The sequence below is a fragment of the Arachis ipaensis genome, chromosome B10 (assembly GCF_000816755.2).
Source record: "Arachis ipaensis cultivar K30076 chromosome B10, Araip1.1, whole genome shotgun sequence".
In the NCBI taxonomy this organism is placed as follows: Eukaryota; Viridiplantae; Streptophyta; class Magnoliopsida; order Fabales; family Fabaceae; genus Arachis; species Arachis ipaensis.
Genome location: NC_029794.2, coordinates 3,651,825 through 3,660,075, shown reverse-complemented (window position 1 = coordinate 3,660,075; position 8,251 = coordinate 3,651,825). Strand labels below are relative to the sequence as shown.

General features: G+C 33.7%; 1 long non-coding RNA gene across 1 annotated transcript in view; it reads left to right on the top strand.

Annotated features, from left to right (window-relative positions):
* Positions 791–8,251, top strand: part of LOC110267470 — a 20,312-nt gene continuing 12,851 nt past the window's right edge. The window contains exon 1 of the long non-coding RNA XR_002355123.1: positions 791–908. This is a non-coding gene — a long non-coding RNA (uncharacterized LOC110267470). The remainder of the gene's footprint in view (positions 909–8,251) is intronic.

Here is an 8,251-nt window from a genome sequence, read left to right as displayed (position 1 = left end):
GTTGATATACTTAACACTAAATTAAAAAATTATTTTAAACACATAATATGTTATTTTTTTATTAATCAAATTATTATAATTTAAATTAATTTTAATAAAGTAATTTAAAATTATAATTTTAACTTTATTATTATTCTTATAAAAATAAAAAAATAAAATACAATTTCATTATTAAGTGCATTATAAAGGTGCAATAATAAACTAATAATGTTGAGGAGACGAGGAAGGAAAAGTGGTACTTAATCAAGGGAGGGTTCACATGGTGGTGGTGGTGGTGGGCGCTAGAGGACACTGGTTTTTATTTTCTGACAATGGCTTTGCCTTGGATGGATTTGTGATTGGGGTTTGGTAAGAGTAAGAGTATGGCGGTTCAAATTTAAAGGGATTTGTTTTTTATGGGAAAATCAATGGAAGGTTACAAGCTTCAACATGCCATATTTTTTGGGGGGAGAATATTAATTGAAATGTTATTTGGCTTCCCTTTGGTCTACATACATGTCACGGGTCTCCGAATTAAATACTCAATTTAATTATGTGCATATATAATCTCATGAACCATATGACACACTCAACTTTGTTCTTACATGTGACTTTGCGAGTGTAGACTCAAATGATTATTCCTTCAGAGGGGGTGGAAATAATGCAATCAATGAGTGCAACGTATGTACATTATACACATTATTTAATAGAAAAGGATATCATATACTTCAGAGAAGACACAAGGCCATTCTTAGTATAATTGAACACCCTTACTTTTTGCTTTTACCCTCTGATGATAAGATATTTGAATGGTGCAAACTCAGTTGCAGTTGATTTTACGTGAAATTGATAATTGAGAGTGGTTAGATAATTTAATTGATTTGACTAAAATTTCATTTAACGACACTCAATTATCAATTTCACATGAAGTCGACTGTACTTAAATTTCTACCTATTTGAATAGCCACTAACTAACACCAACTTGATCAAGATGGTAAGTTTATTAAAATTTTAGAAATGATAAAAATAATAAGAAATAAAAAGTGTGCTTAAAGATAAATTTAATTATAAATTTCCAAGTTAAATTAGTGAATTTTATAGATAGAATCCAAAACATAATTGATAAAGACAAAGAAGAATATTCAAATAGTGAAATATGTTTTATTGCATTTCACTTTTCGCTTTTTGGTTGCATTCTATTATTATTATTATATACAAAATAAAAGATCTATGTTGTTTTGAAAAAGGGGTTAAAAACTTAAAATACATTAAAGGTAGAAAGGAAGCAGAATCAAGCACAGGTCAGAGTTAGACAGGTACTTTCCTTTAATTAGGGGAAAGAAAAATTAAAATTTCAAGGCATTATGAAACAAATTTAATTTCGGTGAACAATTACTGTATTAAAGTTTTTTTTAATAGATATATTAAATTATGTAGTATCAAATTGGTAAATTGTATTTTATTGAATATTGTTCATTAATTTAAAAGAGCCAAACAAATTGAAATTATTTTTGTGTATTGAGTTATTGACAAATATATCAACATTAAACTTTTTATAAAAGAAGTAATCATCACATGACCTTGATGAATTTTTGTAATAATCACAAGATCATAATCATCTAATTACATATTCAATTTAGTTGAACAGAGCACAAGACTAGTTTTATTTAAATGCAAAAAATATACACTATATACGATCTTATTTATTATATATAATTGTTCAATAATATTTACCTAGGATGATCTTTTAAACCAAGTTAATCGAGATCTAAAAAATAAAATAAAAAAAGATTTTTTTTTTTGGTTAGTAAATTCGATAACTCTCAATCTTAAATATACAATATATCCACACACTTCTTACACATTTTATCACATTTTTTTTAATTGCATTTTCTAATAGAAAGGAAAAGGCATGCCATCTGAACTAAAGCTTATTGCTAAATAAAAAAAGAACTTAATAGGTTTGTGCTAGGGGTGCACATGGCCGGGTGAAGCCGGGTTTGATGTGACCCAGACCCGATTCGAAATAAACACCTGGTCTATTTATTAGATCCGAACCCGACCCTAGACCCGATGAAACTAATACACTTTCGGGACACAAGTATACCGGGTGAAAACCGGACCGTTAACATTACTATACGTTGATACCTTCTTGTAAGCTAGCATGTAAAAATATCTAAATTTCTAAGACTCCAACCATTATTTAACATGGTAAAATTCACTTAGAAAAATATAACAAGAACCAACCATTCTTTAAAATTAAAGCATAACCACAATCAATATTAAAGCAAAACCACAATCAATACTAATATTGTCTAATAATACCAAATATTTGAATCAATACAAATAACACAATATTATGCATTAGTCTAAAGTTTTAAGCATTCTAAACATAAAACATTAACTTATAGTCTTATAATGACTAATAACACAAAATATTAAGGTTTACAATAATTAAATTCTACATAAGAATAGTCATGATCCATCACTAATAACACAAAATATTAATTGTGTATGATGATCGGGCCACCAGACCGACTTCGGGTGTCCCGAGCTATGGCCCGGACCTGACCAGAAATAATGACTGGGTCTATTTTTGAGAACCCTTACCCGACCCTAAACCCGATGAAATCACATCAAATTAGCCCCTAAAGTATTCGGGACCGGACCGGACCTTCGAGTCGGGCCGAATCTGTACACCCCTAGTTTGTGCAATCATACACATGGATATCAGGATATGAGCCTGATTTTACCTTTCATACACTAATGTGGCCCAACAAAAACGTATATAGACCGGTTATAGCTTAAAAATAAACAACAAAGTATGTAGAAGATTTGTTTTTACCTTTGGAAAAAAGGGATCAGTATGTCGGAAGTTCTACTATAATTTGAGTATGTGACAAATTGACAATAACATGATTTAATTGTCAAATTTGGCAACTGCTAGCGGCTTCACTGTCATCACATATGAGTTGTTATTACCAACTTGCATGGCTTATATTTTAAGAAACATTATTACTATTACTATCTGCTCCGGTGCACCGAATTTTTGTGGCATTAATACTAACATTATGTTAAATTTACATAATTACAAAACTGATTTGTGCATCAATCACCTGTATAACCTACGTACTATATTCTTTTCTGTTGAGTCTGCAGTAAAATTTTGACTTCTAATAGATAAAAAATAATATGAAATTAAACATTATTCACAATAATACACTTGCTATATAATTATTAAAGAGAAAAAAAAGAAAATGAATAATTACTATGGATGTGAATTCCTTTAATTTTTAATTGAATTGAATACATCTTGATTTCACTCATTTATATAGTTTTCTAACTTCTATAAATAACAAGAGAGCATACTATAAAATAGTTTCCTATAGAAGCTCCTTAACTATCCACCATTTTCTCTCTTCTATCCTTTGTCTGCCTCCTTTTGTTTTCTCTCTACCTTTCTTTTATTCTCACAATTCTCCACCTTGTTCACAATTTGAAATCTACTCAAATTTTGGATGATCAAAGTGTGGTATTCATATCTGGTTGCATCATTTTTACAATGAGTGCCTACATACCCTTGTTCAGGATCAAACCAATCGTAATTTCTCTATTTCTCCATGTAATGCCTAACATGAAGCAATATTGAACAATTCCAAACAGTATAGGAACTTGTTTTCTGACACTACTTTAGTCAACATATCAATAGGGTTTTCATCTGTGTGTACTTTTATAAGAGAAATGTTACCTGTCTCTATAACATCGTGTATGACATGATATCTTACATCAATATGCTTGGTACGAGCATGATGAACATGATTTTTAGTCAAATGAATTGCACTTTGACTATCACAACTCAGATTCACGCAATCTTGCTTCAACTCCAAATCATCTAGAAGACCCCTTAGCCACAATGCTTCTTTTACCCCTTCTGCTACTACCATGTACTCAGCTTCTGTAGTAGATAGTGCTACTGTAGCTTGTAACATCGATTGCCAACTAACTAGAGCACCTTATATTTATATACATAACCAGTCGTAGAATGTTTTCTATCTAGATCACCAGCATAATCAGAATCAACAAAGTCGCTGATTTGACATGATTTTCCACTAAAGTATAAACCTGTGTCAATGGTACCCTTCAAGTATCTTAATATCCACTTGACTGCTTTCCAGTGTGCCTTACCCGGGTTTGCCATGAACCTGCTAACAACATTGACTGCCTGTGAAATATCTGGGCGTGTACACATCATAGCATACATTAGGCTACCGACTGCACTAGCATAAGGTACATTTTCCATGTAAGCCTTATCCTCTGCTGTTGTGGGAGATTGTTTACCAGAGAGCCTAAAATGTGGAGCCAACAGCGTTACCACTGATTTAGCATTTTTCATTTCAAACCTTTCAATGACGCGCTCAATGTATCCTCTTTGGCTCAAGAACAATTTTTGACTTGATCTCTCTCTCTTTTAATTTTTGTGCCTAATATTTTCCATGCAGCACCCAAGTCTTTTGTTTCAAATTCTTTACCAAGTTGAACCTTTAACATATCTATCTCTACCTTGCTCTTAGAGGCAATAAGCATGTCATCCACATACAAGATATAATCATCTCCAGGAAGCTTATGAACGTATACACAACAATCATAATCACTTCTGGAAAAACCTTATTTTAACATAAAGGAGTCAAATCGCTTATACCATTACCGAGGAGATTGTTTCAATCCATATAGCGCTTTCCTCAAGCGACATACCTGACTTTCTTTACCCTCAACCTTCAAACCCTCAGGTTGATACATGTAGATTTCTTCCTCTAAGTCACCGTGCAAGAATGTAGTCTTCACGTCTAGTTGTTCCAATTCAATATCACCATGAGCGACAAGACTTAAAAGCACCCGTATGGAAGTGTGTTTCACCACAGGAGAAAATATCTCATTGTAATCAACACCTTCTTTCTGTGCAAATCCCTTTGCTACTAACCTATCTTTGAATCTTGTACCATCTGACTTAGTATGATCTTCTTTTCTTTTATACACCCACTTACAACCAATTGCAGTCTTTTTCACGGGCAATGCGACCACATCCCATGTCTTGTTCTTATGAAGAGATTGAATCTCTTCCTCCATAGCGACCAACCAACTCTCTATCTTTGTCTTTGATAGCATGTTTGAAGGTGATCGACTCATTATCCTCCACTGAGAGTACATAATCTACCAAGTTTACCTGCCCATAATGTCTCAAAGGCTTTTCAGAGCCGAACTTCTGAACAAATTTATAATTCCTCTTTGGCCTAGTAAATGCCAAAGAATCCTGCTGCTGCTGTTGTAATGCAAGTGCATTTTCTCGCTGAATTTTCTCATGATCAAGTTTATCCTCTGCGTCATCTCGAGTAGCATTAGGATGCTCCACCTGAACATTACTAGAGTCTATTTGTTGGTATTTAGACTCTATCTCCACCACTTGAGTATTTGAAGTTTTTCCAACATCACCATCATCTGGCACCATATCTTTAGACAAAGCTAGCATAGATCGTTCATCAAATGTAACATCCCTGCTAATTACAAACTTAGAATCATTTACACTCCAAAGGCGATAATAGCCTTGAACCCCTCTTGGATACCCCAAAAAGATTGCCTTCTTAGCTCTATCATCAAGCTTATTATCTTTGACATAATAATAGGCTGTGCATCCAAAGACTCTGAGTTTCTCGTAATCTGCATGCTCCCCTGACCACACCTTATAAGATGTGTCTCCATCTAGAGAAGAATGTGGAGATCAATTCACTATGTAGCAAGCTGTAGCAACCAATTCTGCCCACTATTCTCTGCCTAACCTGGAATTAGAGCGCATACACCTTGCCTTCTCAAGTAGCGTACGATTCAGTCATTCGGAGACTTCATTCTATTGTGGTGTTTCTCTAACTGTCCAGTGTCTTGTAATGCCTTCTCGGTCACAGAACTCCTTGAAAGCCTCATCCGTGTACTATGTGTCATTATCAGATCGTAGAGTTTTCAGCTTCCTACCTGTTCGGTTTCAACCATTGCTCTCCACCACTTAAAAGTATCGAATACCTCATTCTTATGTTTGAGGAAGTAAATCCAAACATACCTGGAATAATCATCAACAAAAGTAACAAAATACCTGGAACCACCCTTAGAAGTAACTTTAGCCGGGCCCAAACATCAGTATGCACGTAGTCTAATAACTCTTTGCTTTTATGCTTGCTTGTAGAAAACTTCACCCTATGTGCCTTTCCATACACACAATGCTCACAAAATTCTATTTATGATTTTTTCATATTCTTCAGCAAACCTTGTCCACAAAGCAATGATAGACCTTTCTCTGACATATGTCCAAGCCGCATGTGCTGTTGTCTCCAAAAGAGAATAAAGATTACTGTGACGAACTTTCTTCATCACTACCAAAGAACCACGAACAACTTTTAGTACCCCATTTTTCGCAACTATTTTGCAGCTATTTTTCTCCAACAAACCTATGGAAATAAGATTTTTTCGCAAGTCTGGAATATGCCTCACATCCTTTAAGGTTCTTACTCCTCCATCATGCATCTTGATTCTTATAGTACCCAACCCCATAGTTTTACAAGCATGATCATTGCCCATTAAAACTGTGCCACCATTTATGCTTTCATAGGTAGTAAACCACTTCTTATTTGGACACATATGGTGAGAGGCTCCTGAATCAAGAATCCACTTACCGGAGATTTCATAAGATTGTTCTGTTACAGAGTAACAATCTTCCTCATCATTTGAGACGTAGCTTGCTTCTTGCTTTTCTTTTGGGATGTCGTTGTTCTGTTTCTTGAAAGTTATCTTTTTATTTGGACAATTTGCTTTGAAATGTCCAGTCTCACCATATTTAAAGCATGTTCTCTCTGCGTGAGGTCTAGATTTTGGCCTAGACTTTTCACGCTTATTACCTTTTCCTATTTCATTAGTCCTTCCTCTAGCCGCGAACAATCCTTGTGCTTGAATTATACTCTCTTCCATTTGAAGACGACATTACACTTGTAGCAACCTTACATAGATCATCCGCTAAAAGTGATGCCCTCGTCTCATCCATGGTCAGAGTGTCACCCACCAGCATCAATGTCTGCACCAGATTTTCATAGGACTTCGGTAATGAAAGTAACAATATGAGTGCCTGGTCTTCATCATCAACCTTCACATCTATATCCTTTAAGTTTGATATGATCCTATCAAACTTATTGATATACTCTCGGATTGAGGTGCCTTCCTCCATCTTGCATGTATACAATTTGGATTTTAAGTAGATCCTGTTAGTTAGAGTCTTCGTCATGAAGTTACTCTCTAACTTTGTCCAGACGCCTGCTGCAGTTGTTTCTTCGTTCACCAAGAAAGCAACATCCCTTTCAAAGCATAAGATTATTGCAGCCCGTGCCTCAAGATCTAATTCTTCCCAATCCTCATATTTCATTCCCTCCGGTTTTTTCTCTTTTCCTGCTAGTGCCTTGTGTAACTTTTGTGATATAAGTAGATTTTTCATCTGCATCCTCCAATAGGAAAAATTATTTTTCCCATTGAACTTCTCGATTTCATATTTGCCTACTTTGACATTACTACTAGTAGAAGCCATTATATTCAAAATTGAATTTTACCACTCAAATAATGAATAATATAACGTTGGCTCTTGATACCAATTGTTGAGTCTACAACGAAATTTTGACTTCTAATAGATAGAAAGTAATATGAAATTGAACATTACTCACAATAATACACTCACTATATAATTATTAAAGAGAAAAAAGAAAGAAAATGAATAATTGCTATGGATGTGAATTCCTTTGATTTTTAATTGAATTGAATACATTTCGATTTCACTCATTTATATAGTTTCCTAACTTCTATAAATAACAAGAGAGCATACTATAAAATAGTTTTCTATAAAAACTCCTTAACTATCCACCATTTTCTCTCTTCCATCCTTTGTCTGCCTCCCTTTGTTTTCTCTCTGCCTTTCTTTTATTCTCACATTTTCGTTAACCCGATGACCAAATCTACAATGGTATGTTCGAATTCTAATACAAACAAATAAATTATGGGACTAAGTATTATTTTGGTTCCTAATATTTAGGGTCAGAATCGAAATCGTTTTCAATGTAATTTTTTACTTAGAATCATCCTTAACATTTTATTTCATATTAAAATCGTCATTTTTAATAAAATTTTTAATTTTATTACTAAATTACCCTTATTAATAAAAACATTATAAAATAAAAAAAAAAAAGAAAAC